The sequence below is a fragment of the Mus caroli genome, unplaced genomic scaffold (assembly GCF_978045245.1).
Source record: "Mus caroli unplaced genomic scaffold, Mus_caroli_1 scaffold_2, whole genome shotgun sequence".
Classification (NCBI taxonomy): domain Eukaryota; kingdom Metazoa; phylum Chordata; class Mammalia; order Rodentia; family Muridae; genus Mus; species Mus caroli.
The window spans coordinates 173,024,362-173,032,322 of NW_028227257.1; the positions used below are offsets into that span (position 1 = coordinate 173,024,362).

The window sequence follows — 7,961 nt, forward strand, 5'->3', positions numbered from 1 at the left end:
AAGTTTAAACCTATAGACATTCCAAGCATATAAAAGCACCGTGGTGGTTTTTTCTATTTCTCACTGTTGTCATGTTTCTAAATGTGCTGAATTAGTAGATCTGATGTTCTCATGTACCAGAGAAAACTCACCTTCAAATTCTAGCCAACTCTCTCAAAGATGACTTCGAGTTTTTAAAAGCAGCAATCCAGAAGGTAATGTGGAAGATGCTTTCTTGTGGAAATAACCATTTCAAAGATCACACACAGCCTGCTGTTGGTAGGCCAGCAGCATCCACCTATGGAGATCATAACTCACCAGCAAATTGTAAGAGGTGTGCCAAGCATTCATCTTCATGACTTGAAAACTGGCTTTGAAACTGCAAGCAAAGATCTTCACTTCATACACATGTGCTTTGATTGACAGGTCACCTGACATGGGAAAGGAGAGGTGTGGAGTTCAGAGGCTGCGCAGAGAAGTTTTGCTTTCAGAAATGGCTTTCTTGGTGGTTGGAGCGCATGAGTTGTCATCTTTCCAAGAGCAAGGGGAGTTTGGTATCAAAGATGGTTCAGTAGAGCAGCCAATTGTGGTGGCCTTTCAAGGAACAGAGACAGCAATTAGCTCTTAGAAACAGAATGCTGGAAAGCCCTGCCTTGGTAGCTACAGCCTTTACTTGAGCTTCAGAGGTGAACACATGGAAAGCACAGAGCTTGAATCAGTGACTCTGCCAGGATGTACAAAGTACACAGAGAAGACCAGGGGGGTTGATGGGCGTATGTATGCATTTCTAATAGAGTTTGAAATGTATTCCGCAAAACATCTTACATATCATGATAGACCAAGGTTAGAAGAACACCTCCTATCTTTCTTTTACGAATTTATGTGCATTTATGATGTGTGCATAAAGAATATTTGTGCAAGGAGGAAGCTAGAGAAAGAATGTCTGCTGTGGGAAATATTAAAAAAAAATGGAGCCTGCTATCTTTCTGTGGGGCTGGACCATGCTCCCACATTCCTGCTGCCATCAACTCTCTCCAGCTAGCCCCCACAGCATCTGGCTCTCTTGTCCAGGGAGCTGCTAGCACTTCTTCAGCCATCAACCCATGTAGTCAGCGATCCCACATTCCAGTAACTAAATGGAAAAGCCAACCTAGAGGTTGCATATCACAATACCTAGTAACCCAGTGAAATCAAGACTTTTAAAGCTTAATTAACCAATCAGATTTACGTATCAATAAAATCACAGTTTACAAGGTGCCAATACAATAATATTAGAGCCAATCGATAATGATAAAAGCTTTACCCCAATATTTCTAATCTTGTGAAATCATAGCTATTTGAGTCTGGCAAATACCATGCGGGTTCACGTCTGTAGCCATCTTCTTTCTCCTCCTACCTGAAGACATTCCCTGTCTCTGTAACTCTTAGGTCCACCTTTCTTTTTCAATCACAGACCTCCTCTGCACTAATGTAATTGGAGAGGGAAAATCCTGTGACACATCACCATTTCTGTTTAAATAAATAATATTTTTTCTCTCAAAATATAAATTGGGTTGAGGTGACAGGATTTGTTATGGATGGATAACCAGATGTCAATAAACATGATACAAACAGAACTCAGTTAGCAAATTTCTCCAGTGCATAGTGGGAATATGGGCAGAGTGGAAAGATAGAAGAGAAATTAGGCAAAGGCAAACATATTCTCGTAGAAAATGCATTCTATCATCTCAGCTTCTTGGGGACCTACGATAACATATCACAACAAAATATAGTGTTATTCTTCCATGAAGTGATTCCAATTTGATAAAACAGTTTCCCAAACCTTTGACAGGAGCTGAATGTCTTCAGAAAGCAAACTTCAAAGGATATAATCAACATAAATTGCTTTCTAACTTAGTAACTGATTAGAAAAGCCACTCAGTAGATAGCAACAACTTTGTATGTCTCTTGGTATTTCTTAACATTTGCTATTCTCAAGCATGAAAATATCATCTAAGTCCCACTGTTACATCAAATCACTTGGCTTTCTAATGTTTTATTAGAAGTAGTCATTAACTAAGGCATAATAGCTTTATTTTGTTATCCTGTTAATGAGTATCCGTCTATGTGTATGTATATTTAAGAATATTTCACTCTGTTGTCATTTCACTGTCAGGTACAGCTACATGAAAACAAACATAAATTTCCCTTAAGAAATGTTTGGGTTTATTTAAAAGTCCTCTTGTTTTCTGAGTGGGGTCAAGAGATAGAACATACATTTTTGAAAACAATATTGGATTAAATAGTCATCCAAGACATACAATACAACTTTGGGATAGTATATTTTCTACTGTGGAAATATTACCAATTGGGGACTCATATTCCTTGAATATGTAAATACAGGGGAATATTCTAATACTCTATTCAGTGTTTTGTTTCAAGCTAGCACAGCAATTTAATAAGAAAGTTTTTTTTAAAGATTTATTGTTAATGCTTTTAAATTATGTGTTTCTCTGTGTGTGTGTATGGGTATGTTAGTGTCTGTAGAAGCTGGAAGACAACACTGAAATCCTGGGGCAGAACTTAGAGGTGGATATGTGCCCCAGATATGGTTGCTGAAAATGAATGCAGGTCAGGTCCTCTGCAAGGGCAATATGTGCTCTTAGCTGTGGAGCCGTCTTTCCAGCCCCATGATGGGGCTGTCCGATCGCCTTAGTTCTCCAATGTGTCTGTCTCAATCGGTTGCATTTTGCAGTTCTAAACTGTGTGGCTGAACAACATGTGTCTTTATAGAACCCACTCTGCCTTCTAGGGCAGGTTCATCATAAGACTGATGTTTATTTTCTACAGAAAATATGTTCCTTTACTTATGTCCATTAGGACCTGATATCATAGTTACAAAGATTCAAGTGTAGTGGGTTGAATAGCATCCAGATTTATTATTTTCCAAACAATGCAGGAATAGAAAGGATAATGATATGACTTTACTCTGACAATAGATGATAACTGAAAATTTTAAAAATGTGAAACTCCTGCTACAAGGTTTTGAAAAGAAATCATCAGCAGGCAAAGTGAGGGGGCCGAGTCATTAAAAAGGGGATTCATATTGGAATATAACATTTATAGCTGTAAGACTGGTCTTCAGTCTTCATACGGATCATTTTGAACTCACTGAAAGAGTTCAATTTTGAACTTCATTTGGACTGAATTCAGGATACCCATGAAATCTGGAAATGAAAGGGAGAAATTTAAAAAAAAAATAGGAAATAGTGGTCTCACTTGAACATTTGCATAGATGTTCAGCAGATCTTTAGAGAGCGCTGTACATCCATGGGAAAACAAAGGAGGTAGATGAGAGGGATACAACAGGTGCTTCATTTGTAGTTCAAATGTTAAGATGACTGTCATTGTTTTAACTTCAGCACCACAGTGGAAGTGTCAAGAATTACTCACGAAAGCGCAGGTCAAGATGAGAGCCTGTGTCCTGTCAAGTTGGAATGGCTTGGCAAACACTTTAGGAACTCACTGAACAGTCAGAAGTATTTTTTCTCAGGAATAAGGTCTAGGAATTAAGGAATTTTGCAATGAAAGTAAAGTCAACACAAATTCACACAAGCATAGTTAAAACCATCTTCAAGTACATGGGGTATACTCAGAAATTAAATTCCATCTAGAACAAAATCATCCACTCCCATGAAGATTCTACAGTCTCTACAATTGGAAATTCCTGGAGGATTTACCTACAATAAGACTAGGGACTAAAAGTCATTTGTCATGTATTTGGAAATTGTTCTCTCTATAGAAGAGAAAAATACATTGCTATAAGTAGACTCTAAGGAAATGAGTATGATAGAACGAGAGGATATGACTTTTAAAGAACTAAAGGAAACAAAATTATAATGAATGGACAGATGAGGACTCCCAACAAATTAAAAAAGAAATTAGAACAAAATCCTCAAAGGATATTTCCTAAGACTTCCTTACTAAGGGAAAGGGGCTGTTTCAGAGGGTAAGAGTGTTTCCTGCTCTTCCAAAAAATTCAAGGTCAGTTCCCAGCTCCCACAGGCATCTCAACCTGCCAATAACTCCAGTTCCAGGGAAGCCAACACCCTCTCCTGGACTCTGAGCCATAAACCTATGTGCCCATACTCACCCGGCAACATACAAACATCTTAAATTGTAAAAATTAAAATAAATTGAAAATGAATAATACCTGGGGATAGAGAGCTCAGTGATGAAGGGCACTTATTGCTACTCCAGCAGCTACACAGATGACTCACAGCCATCTGTAACTTCAGTCAGGAATCTCAACCTTGGCACACTCATCCTAGGTTAACTCTTTGTTCTAAGATTCCGTTCATCACAATGAAGAATCTGTAAGAGAGTTTCTGAACACTACGCATCACATGCCAGACTGCACATATCTTCAAATATCTCATAAAAAAATGTAGAGCTTTGGCAACATTTCTCATGGCTAAGAATTCTTAATTCAGATCAATCCGACTCCCACTTCCTCTGCAACCAGTTAGAAAGAATGAGCATTCTTTGGATTGTGAACAAGTGCTTCTATGATCAAATACATAGGCGTAGTTGATTTGCTGCTTTAACAAAAATTTTAAGTTGTATGGTATGCATAGTTTGGGAGGTTTGCAAAGAGTTTGACCATCTTCATGGTTCTTCACAGACTTTCCCATTGGTTAAGCACAGCTTTGGTTAATTCCAGTAACTTGCCAAAGCGAAACTAACTTTGTATCTCTTTAAGCACCACATCTCGTCTTTATTCCTATTCTTTCAGACAAACCATGACTACTGCATGACACAAACTCCATTCAAAGTGTGTTCATACAACCTTCTCTTAGGCACACAACAGCCAGTGTCTCCCTGGGATCAGCTGGGATCATCACAGCCGGGTTTGTTGATTGTTGACATTCATTCATGGAAGAAAGGTTGGGCAGAGTCCCTGCACCCTCATCTTAGGTTCCAGCTGCTCCTCCAAGCCATTTGCATTCAATTCTGCCCTAATTGCAGGTGGCCCTAGGCTCTCAGAAGGTGCTAGGTAATATATGCTAGGGAAGGCAAGGAAACAGGTTTCACTCATGTAACCATGGGGTATCAGTCAATCATGCTGGGCTTAGTTTCCAGGGAGTTCTCTTTTGGGTCATCCATACTTCTGTGGACAACCTTACATTGTTACCATGTAACACCCAGATCTTGCAGGTAAGCCCCCTGAGAACTATCTACCTGTAAGTGAATAGTCTGCTCTATTGAGAGTTCCCAGGAATGTTTAAAAAGTGAGCAACAGGATGCGGTCTGTTTAGTTCAGAAAACAAAAGATGAGAATAAATGTATTCAAATGAATAAAATATTAAGGGAAATACAACTTTGCATATCATAGTATTAACATGACCCTTTATTGTTGGAATTAATTAGAGTGGAGCACAGAGTGCTATGCTATGTTGTAGAGATAGCTTGATCCTACATTACTGTCTTGGTTTAAGCTAACCTCTTTTCTAGACTGCTAGGATAATTGATGATCTGTCTCACTTTACTTGTCTCTAGATAGAGACAAGTGCCATAAATATCTTAGCAAAAAGCATAAAAAGTTAGTGTGAAAAACTACATTCCATTACATGATTCCAAGCATCCTGTAAGTCTTTGTGTTGGAGTTTGTGAAATACATTATTTTTTAATCTAATATTTGTTTTAGCTATTTTATAAGCTCCTAAAAAATAGTAGTCAAATCTGTCCTTTACTTGACTAAATATTAAATTAAAATGTTATGATTAAAAAGTTGTATTGTATATCAAAACTTGTGATTCCTTCATTAATGTTAAGTATAAAACAGCAGCAAGTGTACTTTTCTAGGACAATAGGTCAGATCGTAGGACAGTTCTGTTTTTTTCATCATGGTACAGTTTTGAGACCATGTGAAAGGCTTGGGGTTCTTCTACAACTGATGAAGCAGGCAGGGTTTCCTGGACATGATTTATATACAAACTGGCTATTCTGAAAGTAGGGCAGCTCCTATCATAGGCTTCATCTACTTTGTACTTTAAACATGGTCCTGATGTTAGTGTTCTTGCATCAAAGATTTGCTTTGGGCTTTCCAATGAATGAGAATACATATAGATGGATGCCCTCAGAATCTCAACTTCAAAAATATATGCTAAATTGATGAATGTGTGTGTGTGTGTGTGTGTGAGAGAGAGAGAGAGAGAGAGAGAGAGAGAGAGAGAGAGAGAGACTAGATTCAGAGAAATTGAAAACAGCAGGAAGTAATAAACAAGATATGTTTACTTATTTTTCCCTTTGATATTGGAAGTTTTGAAATGCAAATGAGAAAGATTAAGGAAATGTCTACAGGTTGCATTAGCTGGGAAATTTTTTTCCCTGAGTCTTGGGAATAATCATTTCTGTTTTGGTAAAGATATGACTGATCTTTAAAAAAATAAGATTCAAAAGAATTTAGAATTATACAAATGTATTAGAAATAAAACTTTGTCAGGTAGGAATTCAAATTTTCATACTGCTCCAGGGGAAGATATTGAAAAGCAATGTTGTTTTCTTTAAAGTGTGAGATTTAAGTGGAATGTTGAATTTTCTCATTTAGTATATTGTTTCAGTTTTGTCCTGTGCAAAAAATTTTGCTGAGTAACTCAAGTCCCAGATGCAAAAGATTTCATTATATTTAAAACACTTCCTCATTTCTCATTTCTGTATCTAGTAACAGTTGTTTCTGTGTGAGAGCTTATGCTTTTGATTCACACTTGATTCATCCTAATTTTAATTAATTCACCATCAAGTGAGCATTTACCAGAGAAGTATTTTGTGATTGATGTATTATGGTCACTTTATACTTGGAATAAGAAAAAAGCCAATGTATGATATTTATTTAAAAGACTGTTTCTACTTTGCAAGTCAGTTCCATTAAGCTTGCATTAATGCATGTGAATCAGTAGCAAGGCAAGCATCTGACTTCTGGCAATGCAGCATTTCAGAGCAGTGGAATGGTTCTTCGTATCATACCTGGTTTTTATTGTATTAATCCGAGCTAACAAAGAATAAATAAGTGAAGTGGGGCTAGCTCATAAACATGTTAAGTTTGAAGTTCCTTTCAGTTTGCTTTCACCATTTAACTATGAGGTCAGCTAGGGGGTAACGTCAGGAAATTCCTAGCTAAATGCCTGTTCACCACGCCTGCCTTCATTTGATGTAGATCTGAGGGTATTTTGTCAACATTCAATGGAGATGAATTATACTGCTTTTAAAAGAAGTCCATCTTCAGCCTCACCTTCTTAGGACATTATTGAGAATAATTTATTTTGATTTTTTCATTATAGTTTTGACTCACAGTCAAGTCTCTGTTCCTATTGTTTTTGGTTCCAAATAAGTTACTCATTTGAAAGGGAATGTGTGTGTGTGCTCATGAGCACACGTACATGCTCCTTTGCATGTGTATGTGTAAGTGTTGAGATTCAATGTAATTTGAGATTAAACTTGGCTCTTTTCCTAGAAGTCCCTACAAGTCATCAGTATAATTTCTTCTGTCATTGACAACATTCTTTCTTGGCTAAGCTCAGGGTTTGGGTTTGTTTTCTTTTCACAGGAAAATTGGTGAATACTTTCTGTGCCTTAAATTAATTAACTAGTCTGAGAATGACTTTCTGGCAACAGTTGCTTTCACTCTCTGGTTCTTTATTCAAAGTAGAAAGAGTTAGTTGCATTCCTAATATCAGAAACAAATATTAAAGTGTCAGAGATCCTTTATTTATAGAGGCCATTGCCAGTATAGTCATAGGAGACAGGAGTCTAGCTTGGGAATGAACTTGTTTTGGGTTTGATCTCCAGAATTGCATAAAGCTGCCATGGCAGATGGAGTGGTAGCTGTGAACCCAGGGCTTGGGAGGTGGAGGAAATGGAGCAGAAGTTCAACATCATCTTTGTTTTTATAAAAAGTTTGAGACTTTATATAAGTGTGTGTGGGGGGGTGCATAAAATAAGAT

General features: G+C 37.4%; 1 long non-coding RNA gene across 1 annotated transcript; it reads right to left on the reverse strand.

The window, feature by feature from the left end:
* Positions 1 to 307: 307 nt before the first annotated feature.
* LOC110305725 (uncharacterized) lies at positions 308 to 4,229 on the reverse strand. The gene is made up of 3 exons (XR_002379185.2): positions 4,172 to 4,229; positions 3,412 to 3,520; positions 308 to 410 (listed from the first exon to the last, which is right to left on the reverse strand). It is a non-coding gene; the product is annotated as an uncharacterized LOC110305725 (long non-coding RNA).
* Between the last annotated feature and the right edge of the window lie 3,732 nt (positions 4,230 to 7,961).